The sequence below is a fragment of the Equus caballus genome, chromosome X, assembly GCF_041296265.1.
Source record: "Equus caballus isolate H_3958 breed thoroughbred chromosome X, TB-T2T, whole genome shotgun sequence".
In the NCBI taxonomy this organism is placed as follows: Eukaryota; Metazoa; Chordata; class Mammalia; order Perissodactyla; family Equidae; genus Equus; species Equus caballus.
The window spans coordinates 57,474,321-57,487,178 of record NC_091715.1 but is presented as its reverse complement, the minus strand read 5'-3'; positions in this window follow the sequence as shown (position 1 = coordinate 57,487,178).

Genomic DNA, 12,858 nt, shown 5'->3' with positions numbered 1-12,858 from the left:
TGGCCTTTGTAAGTGATGTTCCCGGTAGGCTGTAAGAGCACTGTGCAGAGCGAGTTGTTTCTTAGCTTCCCAAAGAGCTGGAAGCAAGATGCTTTGGGGCCCAACTCGCCCTTTTGAAAGAAGACTGCACGTTGTGCCTTTCAGCTCTAGGGCAATGTAGCACACCCAGAGCAGAAGTTCTACTTCAGCCAGATCAGGCCTGCAAAGAAACTGCGTTTCAAAGGCATTTGCAGGAGATTTTGCCAGATGGCTGTAAGAGAGGAGTGCAGAGCGAGTTTTTTCTTAGCTTCCCAAAGAGCTGGAAGCAAGATGCTTTGGGGCCCAACTCACCATTTGGAAAGAAGACTGCACATTGTGCCTTTCTGCTCTAGTGCAATGTAGCACACCCACAGCAGAGTTTCTACTGCAACCAGATCAGTCCTGCAAAGAAACTGCGTTCCACAGGCCTTTGTAACATATGTCCCGGTAGTCTGTAAGAGCACTGTGCAGAGCGAGTTGTTTCTTAGCTTCCCAAAGAGTGAAGCAAGATGCTTTGGGGCATATCTGCCCCTGAGCAAACAAGGCAGGACTTTGTGTCTTGCATCTCTAGGGCTATGTAGCCCACCCAGAGCGGATGTTCTACTTCATCCAGATCAGCCCTGCAAAGAAATTGTGTTTCACGGGCCTTTGTCAGAACGTTCCCGGTAGGCTGTAACAGCACTGTGCAGAGCGATTTGTTTCTTAGCTTCCCAAAGAGCTGGATGCAAGATGCTTTGGGACCTATCTGCCCCTGTGGAAACAAGGCAGGACTTTTGCCTTGCAGCTCTGGCGCAATGTAGCACACCCAGAGCAGAAGTTATACTTCAGCCACATCAGGCCTGCAAAGAAACTGCGTTTCACAGGCCTGTGTAAGAGATGTTCCCGGTAGGCTGTAAGAGCACTTTGCAGAGCGAGTTGTTTCTTAGCTACCAAAAGAGCTGGAAGCAAGATGCTTATGGGCGTCTCTCCCCCTTTGGATAAAAGGCAGAGCTTTGTGCCTTGAAGCTCTAGGGCAATGTAGCACACCCAGAGCAGAAGTTCTACTTCAGCCAGATCAGTCCTGCAAAGAATCTGCGTTTCACAAGCCTTTGTAAGAGATGTTCCCGGTAGGCTGTAAGAGCACTGTGCAGAGCGAGTTGTTTCTTAGCCTCCCAAAGAGCTGGAAGCAAGATGCTTTGGGGCCCACCTCGCCCTTTGGAAAGTAGACAGCACGTTGTGCCTTTCAGCTCTAGGGCAATGTAGCACACCCAGAGCAGAAGTTCAACTTCAGCCAGATCAGGCCTGCAAAGAAACTGCGTTTCACAGGCCTTTGTAAGACATGTTCCCGGTAGGCTGTAAGAGCACTGTGAAGAGCGAGTTATTATTAAGCTTCCAAAAGAGCTGGAAGCAAGATGCTTTGGGTCCCAACTCGCCCTTTGGATAGGAGACAGCACTTTGTGCCTTGCAGCTCTAGGGCAATGTAGCACACCCAGAGCAGAAGTTCTACTTCAGCCAGATCAGGCCTGCAAAGAAAATGCGTTTCACAGGCCTTTGTAAGAGATGTTCGCTGTAGACTGTAAGAGCACTGTGCAGAGTGAGTTGTTCTTAGCTTCCCAAAGAGCTGGAAGCAAAATTCTTTGGGGCCCATCTCGCCCTTTGGAAAGAAGACAGCACTTTGTGCCTTGCAGCTCTAGGGCAATGTAGCACACCCAGAGCAGAAGTTCTACTGCAGCCAGATCAGGCCTGCAAAGAAACTGCGTTTCACAGGCCTTTGCAGGAGATGTTGCCGGATGGCTGTAAGAGAGGAGTGCAGAGCGAGTTATTTCTTAGCTAACCAAAGACCTGGAGGCAAGATGCTTTGGATCCCAACTCGGCCTTTGGAAAGAAGACAGCACTTTGTCCCTTTCAGCTCTAGGGCAATGTAGCACACGCAGAGCAGAAGTTATACTGCAGCCAGACCAGGCCTGCAAAGAAACTGCGTTTCACAGGCCTTTGGAAGAGATGTTCCCGGTAGGCTGTAAGAGCACTGTGCAGAGCGAGTTGTTTCTTAGCTTCCCAAAGAGCTGGAAGCAAGATGCTTTGGGGCCCAACTCGCCCTGTGGAAAGTAGACTGCACGTTGTGCCTTTCAGCTCTAGGGCAATGTAGCACACCCAGAGCAGAAGTTCTACTTCAGCCAGATCAGGCGAGCAAAGAAACTGCGTTTCAAAGGCATTTGCAGGAGATGTTGCCGGATGGCTGTAAGAGAGGAGTGCAGAGGGAGTTGTTTCTTACCTTCCAATTTAGCTGGAAGCAAGATGCTTTGGGGCCCAACTCGGCCTTTGGAAAGAAGACTGCAAGTTGTGCCTTTCAGCTCTGGGCAATGTAGCAAACCCAGAGCAGAAGTTCAACTTCAGCCAGATCAGGCCTGCAAAGAAACTGCGTTTCAAAGGCATTTGCAGGAGATGTTGCCGGATGGCTGTAAGAGAGGAGTGCAGAGCGAGTTGTTTCTTAGCTTCCAAAGGAGCTGGAAGCAAGATGCTTTATGGCCCAACTCGCCCTTTGGAAAGAAGACTGCACGTTGTGCCTTTCAGCTGTAGGGCAATGTAGCACAACCAGAGCAGAAGTTCTACCTCAGCCAGATCAGGCCTGCAAAGAAACTGCGTTTCACAGGCCTTTGTAAGACATGTTCCCGGTAGGCTGTAAGAGCACTGTGCAGAGCGAGCTGTTTCTTAGCTTCCCAAAGAGCTGGAAGCAAGATGCTTTGGGGCCCAAATCACCCTTTTGAAAGAAGACTGCACGTTGTGCCTTTCAGCTCTAGGGCAATGTAGCACACCCAGAGAAGAAGTTCTAGTTCAGCCAGATCAGGCCTGCAAAGAAACTGCGTTTCAAAGGTATTTTCAGGAGAAGTTCCCGGTAGGCTGTAAGAGAGGAGTGCAGAGCGAGTTGCTTCTTAGCTTAAAAAAGAGCTGGAAGCAAGATGCTTTGGGGCCCAACACGCCCTTTGTAAAGAAGACTGCACGGTGTGCCTTTCAACTCTAGGGCAATGTAGCACACCCAGAGCAGAAGTTCTCCTTCAGCCAGATCAGGCCTGCAAAGAAATTGCATTTCACAGGCCTTTGTAAGAGATGTTCCCGGTAGGCTGTAAGAGCACTGTGCAGAGCGAGTTGTTATTAAGCTTCCAAAAGAACTGGAAGCAAGATGCTTTGTGGCCCATCTCGCCCTTTGTTAAGAATACAGCACTTTGTGCCTTGCAACTCTAGGGCAATGTAGCACACCCAGAGCAGAAGTTCTACTTCAGCCAGATCAGGCCTGTAAAGAAACTGCGTTTCACAGGCCTTTGTAAGAGATGTCCGGGTAGGCTGTAAGAGCACTGTGCAGAGCGAGTTGTTTCTTAGCTTCCCAAAGAGCTGGAAGCAAGATGCTGTGGGGCCCAACTCGCCCTTTGGAAAGAAGACTGCACGTTGTGCCTTTCAGCTCTAGGGCAATGTAGCACACCCAGAGCAGAAGTTCTACTGCAGCCAGATCAGGCCAGCAAAGAAACTGCGTTTCACAGGCCTTTGGAAGAGATGTTCCAGGTAGGCTGTAAGAGCACTGTGCAGAGCGAGTTGTTTATTAGCTTCCCAAAGAGCTGGAATCAAGATGCTTCGGGGTCCAACTCGCCCTTTGGCAAGTAGACGGCACGTTGTGCCTTTCAGCTCTAGGGCAATGTAGCACACCCAGAGCAGAATTTCTACTTCAGCCAGATCAGGCCTGCAAAGAATCTGCATTTCAAAGGCATTTGCAGGAGATGTTGCCGGATGGCTGTAAGAGAGGAGTGCAGAGCGAGTTGTTTCTTAGCTTCCCAAAGAGCTGGAAGCAAGATGCTTTGGGGCCCAACTCGCCCTTTGGAAAAAAGACTGCACGTTGTGCCTTTCAGCTCTCGGGCAATGAAGCACACCCACAGCAGAGTTTCTACTGCAGCCAGATCAGTCCTGCAAAGAAACTGCGTTTCACAGTCCTTTGGAAGAGATATTCGCTGTAGGCTGTAAGAGCACTGTGCAGAGCGAGTTGTTTCATAGCTTCCCAAAGAGCTGAAAGCAAGATGCTTTCGGTCCCAGCTCGCCCTTTGGAAAGAAGACTGCACGTTGTGCCTTGCAGCTCTACGGCAATGTAGCACACGCAGAGCAGAACTTCTACTTGAGCCAGATCAGGCCAGCAAAGAAACTGCGTTTCACAGGCCTTTGTAACAGATGTCCCGGTAGCCTGTAAGAGCACTGTGCAGAGAGAGTTGTTTCTTAGCTTCCCAAAGAGCTGGAAGCAAGATGCTTTGGGGCCTACCTCGCCCTGGTGAAAGAAGACTGCACGTTGAGGCTTTCAGCTCTAGGGCAATGTAGCACATCCAGAGCAGAAGTTCTACTTCAGCCAGATAAGGCCTGCAAAGAAACTGCGTTTCAAAGGCATTTGCAGGAGAGGTTCCGGATGGCTGTTAGAGAGGAGTGCAGAACGAGTTGTTTCTTAGCTTCCCAAAGAGCTGGAAGCAAGATGCTTTGGAGCCCAACTCGCCCTTTGGAAAGAAGACTGCATGTTGTGCCTTTCAGCTCTAGGGCAATATAGCACACCCAGAGCAGAAGTTCTACTTCAGCCAGATCAGGCCTGCAAAGAAACTGCGTTTCACAGGCCTTTGTAAGAGATGTTCCCGGTAGGCTGTAAGAGCACTGTGCAGAGCGAGTTGTTTCTTAGCTTCCAAAGGAGCTGGAAGCAAGATGCTTTGGGGCCCAACTCGCCCTTTGGAAAGAAGACTGCATGTTGTGCCTTTCAGCTCTAGGGCAATGTAGCACACCCAGAGCAGAAGTTCTACTTCAGCCAGATCAGGCCTGCAAAGAAACTGCGTTTCACAGGCCTTTGTAAGTCATGTTCCCGGTAGGCTGTAAGAGCACTGTGAAGAGCGAGTTATTATTAAGCTTCCAAAAGAGCTGGAAGCAAGATGCTTTGGGGCCCAACTCGCCCATTGGAAAGGAGACAGCACTTTGTGCCTTGCAGCTCTAGGGCAATGTTGCACACCCAGAGCAGAAGTTCTACTTCAGCCGGATCAGGCCTGCAAAGAAAATGCGTTTCACATGACTTTGTAAGAGATGTTCGCTGTAGGCTGTAAGAGCACTGTGCAGAGCGAGTTGTTTTTAGCTTCCCAAAGAGCTGGAAGCAAGATGCTTTGGGGCCCAATTCGCCCTTTGGAAAGAAGACTGCACGTTGTGCCTTGCAGCTCTAGGGCAGTGTAGCACACCCAGAGCAGAAGTTCTACTTCAGCCACATCATGCCTGCAAAGAAACTGCGTTTCATAGGCATTTGCAGGAGATGTTGCCGGATGCCTGTAGGAGAGGAGTGTAGAGCGAGTTGTTTCTTAGCTTCCAAAGAAGCTGGAAGCAAGATGCTTTGGGGCCCAAATCGCCCTCTGGAAAGAAGACTGCACGTTGTGCCTTTCAGCTCTAGGCCAATGTAGCACACCCAGTGCAGAAGTTCTACTTCAGCCAGATCAGGCCTGCAAAGAAACTGCGTATCACAGGCCTTTGTAAGAGATGTTCCCGGTAGGCTGTAAGAGCACTGTGCACAGCGAGTTGTTTCTTAGCTTCCCAAAGAGCTGGAAGCAAGATGCTTTGGGGCACAACTCGCCCTTTGGAAAGAAGACTGCACGTTGTACCTTTCAGGTCTAGGGCCATGTAGCACACCCAGAGCAGAAGTTGTACTTCAGCCAGATCAGGCCTGCAATGAAACTGCGTTTCACAGGCCTTTGTAAGAGATGTTCCTTTTGCCTTCAGAGAGGTGTGCAGAGCGAGTTGTTTCTTAGCTTCCCAAAGAGCTGAAAGCAAGATGCTTTGGGGCCCAACTCTCCCTTTGGAAAGTAGGCCGCACGTTGTGCCTTTCAGCTCTAGGGCAATGTAGCACACCCAGAGCAGAAGTTCTACTTCAGCCAGATCAGGCCTGCAAAGAAACTGTGTTTCATAGGCCTTGTTAAGAGATGTTCCCGTTAGGCTTTAAGAGCACTGTGCAGAGCGAGTTGTTTCTTAGCTTCCCAAAGAGCTGGAAGCAAGATACTTTGGGGCCCAACTCGACCTTTGGAAAGAAGACTGCACGTTGTGCCTTTCAGCTCTAGTGCAATGTAGCACACCCAGAGCAGAAGTCCTACTTCAGCCAGATCAGGCCTGCAAAGAAACTGCGTTTCACAGGCCTTTGTAAGACATGTTCCCGGTAGGCTGTAAGAGCACTGTGCAGAGCAATTTGTTTCTTAGCTTCCCAAAGAGCTGGAAGCAAGATGCTTTGGGGCCCAACTCGCCCTTTGGAAAGAAGCCTGCACGTTGTGCCTTTCAGCTCTAGGGCAATGTAGCACACCCAGAGCAGAAGTTCTACGGCAGCTAGATCAGGCCTGCAAAGAAACTGCGTTTCAAAGGCATTTGCAGGAGTTGTTGCAGGATGGCTATAAGACAGGAATGCAGAGCGAGTTGTTTCGTAGCTTCCAATGGAGCTGGAAGCAAGATGCTTTGGGGCCCAACTCGCCCTTTGGAAAGAAGACTGCACGTTGTGCCTTTCAGCTCTAGGGCAATGTAGCACACCCAGAGCAGAAGTTCTACTTCAGCCAGATCAGGCCTGCAAAGAAACTGCGTTTCACAGGCCTTTGTAAGAGATGTTCCCGGTAGGCTGTAAGAGCACTGTGCAGAGCGAGTTGTTTCTTAGCTTCCCAAAGAGCTGGAAGCAATTGCTTTGGGGCCCAACTCGCCGTTTGGAAAGAAGCCTGCACGTTGTGCCTTTCAGCTCTAGGGCAATGTAGCACACCCAGAGCAGAAGTTCTACTTCAGCCACATCAGGCCTGCCTAGAAACTGCGTTTCAAAGGCATTTGCAGCAGATGTTGCCAGATGGCTGTAAGAGAGGAGTGCAGAGCGCGTTGTTTCTTAGCTTCCCAAAGAGCTGGAAGCAAGGTGCTTTGGGGCCCAACTCGCCCTTTGGAAAGAAGACTTTACGATGTGCCTTTCAGCTCTAGGGCAATGTAGCACACCCAGAGCAGATGTTCTACTTCAGCCAGATCTGGCCTGCAAAGAAACTGCATTTCACAGGCCTTTGTAAGAGATGTTCCCGGTAGGCTGTAAGAGCACTGTGCAGAGCGAGTTGTTTCTTAGCTTCCCAAAGAGCTGGAAGCAAGATGCTTTGGGGCCCAACTCGCCCTTTGGAAGGAAGCCTGCACGATGTGCCTTTCAGCTCTAGGGCAATGTAGCACACCCAGAGCAGAAGTCCTACTTCAGCCAGATCAGGCCTGCAAAGAAACTGCGTTTCACAGGACTTTGGAAGAGATGTTCCCGGTAGGCTGTGAGAGCACTGTGAAGAGCGAGTTGTTTCTTAGCTTCCCAAAGAGCTGGAAGCAAGATGCTTTGGGGCCGAACTCGCCCTTTGGAAAGAAGCCTGCACGTTGTGCCTTTCAGCTCTAGGGCAATGTAGCACACCCAGAGCAGTTCTACTTCAGCCAGATGAGGCCTGCAAAGAAACTGCGTTTCAAAGGCATTTGCAGGAGATGTTGCCCGATGGCTGTAAGAGAGGAGTGCAGAGCAAGTTTTTTCTTAGCTTCCCAAAGAGCTGGAAGCAAGATGCTTTGGGGCCCAACTCGCCCTTTGGAAAGAAGCCTGCACGTTGTGCCTTTCAGCTCTAGGGCAATGTAGCACACCCAGAGCAGAAGTTCTACTTCAGCCAGATCAGGCCTGCAAAGAAACTGCGTTTCAATGGCATTTGCAGGAGATGTTGACGGATGGCTGTAAGAGAGGAGTGCAGAGCGAGTTGTTTCTTAGCTTCCTAAGGAGTTGGAAGCAAGATGCTTTGGGGCCCAACTCGCCCTTTGGAAAGAAGACTGCACGTTGTGCCTTTCAGCTCTAGGGCAATGTAGCACACCCAGAGCAGAAGTTCTACTTCAGCCAGTTCAGACGTAGAAGGAGACTGCATTTCACAGGCATTTTCAGGAGATGTTCCCGGTAGGCTGTAAGAGAGGTGTGCAGAGCGAGTTGTTTCTTAGCTTCCAAAAGAGCTGGAAGCAAGAGGCTTTGTGGCCCAACTCGCCCTTTGGAAAGAAGACTGCACGTTGTGCCTTTCAGCTCTAGGGCAAAGTAGCACACCCAGAGCAGAAGTTCTAGTTCGGCCAGATCAGACCTGCAAGGAAACTGCATTTCACAGGCATTTTCAGCAGATGTTGCCGGTAGGCGGTAAGAGCACTGTGCCGAGCGTGTTGTTTCTTAGCTTCCCAAAGAGCTGGAAGCAAGATGGTTTGGGGCCCAACTCGCCCTTTGGAAAGAAGACTGCACGTTGTGCCTTGCAGCTTTGGGGCAATGTAGCACACCCAGAGCAGAAGTTCTACTTCAGCCAGATCAGGCCTGCAAAGAAACTGCGTTTCACAGGCCTTTGTAACAGATGTTCCCTGTTGGCTTAAGAGAGGTGTGCAGGGCGAGTTGTTTCTTAGCTTCCCAAAGAGCTGGAAGCAAGATGCTTTGGGGCCCAACTCGCCCTTTGGAAAGAAGCCTGCACGTTGTGCCTTTCAGCTCTAGGGCAATGTAGCACACCCAGAGCAGAAGTTCTGCTTCAGCCAGATCAGGCCTGCAAAGAAACTGCGTTTCAAAAGCATTTGCAGGAGATGTTGCCGGATGGCTGTAAGAGAGGAGTGCAGAGCGCGTTGTTTCGTAGCTTCCTAAGGAGCTGGAAGCAAGAGGCTTTGTGGCCCAACTCGCCGTTTGCAAAGAATACTGCACGTTGTGTCTTTCAGCTCTAGGGCAATGTAGCACACGCAGAGCAGAAGTTCTACTGCAGCCAGATCAGGCCTGCAAAGAAACTGCGTTTCACAGGCCTTTGTAAGAGATGTTCCCGGTAGTCTGTAAGAGCACTGTGCAGAGCGAGTTGTTTCTTAGCTTCCCAAAGAGCTGGAAGCAAGATGCTTTGGGGCCCAACTCGCCCTTTGCAAAGAAGACTGCACGTTGTGCCTTGCAGCTCTAGGGCAATGTAGCACACCCAGAGCAGAAGTTCTACTTCACCCAGATCAGGCCTGCAAAGAAACTGCGTTTCACAGGCCTTTGGAAGAGATGTTCCCGGTAGGCTGTAAGAGCACTGTGAAGAGCGAGTTGTTTCTTAGCTTCCCAAAGAGATGGAAGCAAGATGCTTTGGGGCCCAACTCGCCCTTTGGAAAGAAGACTGCACGTTGTGCCTTTCAGCTCTAGGGCAACGTAGCACACCCAGAGCAGAAGTTCTCCTTCAGCCAGATCAGGCCTGCAAAGAAATTGCGTTTCATAGGCATTTGCAGGAGATGTTGCCGGATGCCTGTAGGAGAGGAGTGCAGAGCGAGTTGTTTATTAGCTTCCAAAGGAGCTGGAAGCAAGATGCTTTCGGGCCCAACTCGCCCTTTGGAAAGAAGCCTGCACGTTGTGCCTTTCAGCTCTAGGGCAATGTAGCACACCCAGAGCAGAAGTTCTACTTCAGCCAGATCACACGTAGAAGGAGACTGCATTTCACAGGCATTTTCAGGAGATGTTCCCGGTAGGCTGTAAGAGAGGTGTGCAGAGCTAGTTGTTTCTTAGCTTCCAAAAGAGCTGGAAGCAAGAGGCTTTGTGGCCCAACTCACCCTTTGGAAAGAAGACTGCACGTTGTGCCTTTCAGCTCTAGGGCAAAGTAGCACACCCAGAGCAGAAGTTCTACTTCAGCCAGATCAGGCCTGCAAAGAAACTGCGTTTCACAGGCCTTTGTAAGACATGTTCCCGGTAGGCTGTAAGAGCACTGTGCAGAGCAATTTGTTTCTTAGCTTCCCAAAGAGCTGTAAGCAAGATGCTTTGGGTCCCAACTCGCCCTTTGGAAAAAACATTGCACGTTATTCCTTTCAGCTCTAGGGCAATGTAGCACACCCAGAGCAGAAGTTCTACTTCAGCCAGATCAGGCCTGCAAAGAAATTGCGTTTCACAGGCAGTTGTAAGAGATGTTCCCGGTAGGCTGTAAGAAAGGAGTGCAGAGCGAGTTATTTCTTAGCTTCCAAAAGAGCTGGAAGCAAGATGCTTTGGGGCCCAACTTGCCCTTTGGAAAGAAGACTGCACGTTGTGCCTTTCAGCTCTAGGGCAATGTAGCACACCCAGAGCAGAAGTTCTACTTCAGCCAGATGAGGCCTGCAATGAAACTGCGTTTCACAGGCTTTTGTAAGAGATGTTCCCTTTGCCTTCAGAGAGGTGTGCAGAGCGAGTTGCTTCTTAGCTTCCCAAAGAGCTGGAAGCAAGATGCTTTGGGGCAAAACTCGCCCTTTGGAAAGAAGTCTGCACGTTGTGTCTTTCAGCTCTAGGGCAATGTAGCACACCCAGAGCAGAAGTTCTACTTCAGCCATATCAGGCCTGCAAAGAAACTGCGTTTCACAGGCCTTTGTAACAGATGTTCACGGTAGGCTGCAAGAGCACTGTGCAGAGCCAGTTGTTATTAAGCTTCCAAAAGTGCTGGAAGCAAGATTCTTTGGGGCCCAAATCGCCCTGGTAAAAGAAGACTGCACGTTGAGCCTTTCAGCTCTAGGGCAATGTAGCACACCCAGAGCAGAAGTTCTACTTCAGCCAGATCAGGCCTGCAAAGAAACTGCGTTTCACAGGCCTTTGTAAGAGATGTTCCCGGTAGGCTGTAAGAGCACTGTGCAGGGCGAGTTGTTATTAAGCTTCCAAAAGAGCTGGAAGCAAGATGCTTTTGGGATCAACTCGCCCTTTGGAAAGAAGACAGCACTTTGTGCCTTGCAGCTCTAGGGCAATGTAGCACACCCAGAGCAGACGTTCTACTTCAGCCACATCATGCCTTCAAAGAAACTGCGTTTCATAGGCATTTGCAGGAGATGTTGCCGGATGCCTGTAGGAGAGGAGTGCAGAGCGAGTTGTTTCTTAGCTTCCAAAGGAGCTGGAAGCAAGATGCTTTGGGGCCCAACTCGCCCTCTGGAAAGAGGACTGCACGTTGTGCCTTTCAGCTCTAGGCCAATGTAGCACACCCAGTGCAGAAGTTCTACTTCAGCCAGATCAGGCCTGCAAAGAAACTGCGTTTCACAGGCCTTTGTAAGAGATGTTCCCGGTAGGCTGTAAGAGCACTGTGCACAGCGAGTTGTTTCTTAGCTTCCCAAAGAGCTGGAAGCAAGATGCTTTGGGGCCCAACTCGCCCTTTGGAAAGAAGACTGCACGTTGTACCTTTCAGGTCTAGGGCCATGTAGCACACCCAGAGCAGAAGTTCTACTTCAGCCAGATCAGGCCTGCAAAGAAACTGCATTTCACAGGCATTTTCAGGAGATGTTCCCGGTAGGCTGTAAGAGAGGAGTGCAGAGCGAGTTGTTTCTTAGCTTCCCAAAGAGCTGGAAGCAAGATGCTTTGCGGCTCAACTCGCCGTTTGGAAAGAAGACACTTCTTTGTGCCTTTCAGCTCTAGGGCAATGTTGCACACCCAGAGCAGAAGTTCTACTTCAGCCAGATCAGGCCTGCAAAGAAACTGCGTTTCATAGGCCATTGTAAGAGATATTCCCGGTAGGATGTAAGAGCTCTGTGCCGAGCGAGTTGTCTCTTAGCTTCCCAAAGAGCTGGAAGCAAGATGCTTTGGGGCCCAACTCGCCCTTTGGAAAGAAGACTGCACGTTGTACCTTTCAGGTCTAGGGCCATGTAGCACACCTAGAGCAGAAGTTCTACTTCAGCCAGATCAGGCCTGCAAAGAAACTGCATTTCACAGGCATTTTCAGGAGATGTTCCCGGTAGGCTGTAAGAGCAATGTGCAGAGCGAGTTGTTTCTTAGCTTCCCAAAGAGCTGGAAGCAAGATGCTTTGGGGCCCAACTCGCCCTTTGGAAAGAAGCCTGCACGTTGTGCCTTTCAGCTCTAGGGCAATGTAGCACACCCAGAGCAGAAGTTCTACGGCAGCCAGATCAGACCTGCAAAGAAACTGCGTTTCAAAGGCATTTGCAGGAGTTGTTGCAGGATGGCTATAAGACAGGAATGCAGAGCGAGTTGTATCTTAGCTTCCAATGGAGCTGGAAGCATGATACTTTGGGGCCCAACTCGCCCTCTGGAAAGAAGACTGCACGTTGTGCCTTTCAGCTCTAGGCCAATGTAGCACACCCAGTGCAGAAGTTCTACTTCAGCCAGATCAGGCCTGCAAAGAAACTGCGTTTCACAGGCCTTTGTAAAAGATGTTCCCGGTAGGCTGTAAGAGCACTGTGCACAGCGAGTTGTTTCTTAGCTTCCCAAAGAGCTGGAAGCAAGATGCGTTGGGGCCCAACTTGCCCTTTGGAAAGAAGACTGCACGTTGTGCCTTTCAGGTCTAGGGCCATGTAGCACACCCAGAGCAGAAGTTCTGCTTCAGCCAGATCAGGCCTGCAATGAAACTGCGTTTCACAGGCCTTTGTAAGAGATGTTCCCTTTGCCTTCAGAGAGGTGTGCAGAGCGAGTTGTTTCTTAGCTTCCCAAAGAGCTGGAAGCAAGATGCTTTGGGGCCCAACTCGCCCTTTGGAAGGAAGCCTGCACGATGTGCCTTTCAGCTCTAGGGCAATGTAGCACACCCAGAGCAGAAGTTCTACTTCAGCCAGATCAGGCCTGCAAAGAAACTGCGTTTCACAGGCCTTTGGAAGAGATGTTCCCGGTAGGCTGTGAGAGCACTGTGAAGAGCGAGTTGTTTCTTAGCTTCCCAAAGAGGTGGAAGCAAGATGCTGTGGGGCCCAACTCGCCCTTTGGAAAGAAGCCTGCACGTTGTGCCTTTCAGCTTAGGGCAATGTAGCACACACAGAGCAGTTCTACTTCAGCCAGATGAGGCCTGCAAAGAAACTGCGTTTCAAAGGCATTTGCAGGAGATGTTGCCCGATGGCTGTAAGAGAGGAGTGCAGAGCAAGTTTTTTCTTAGC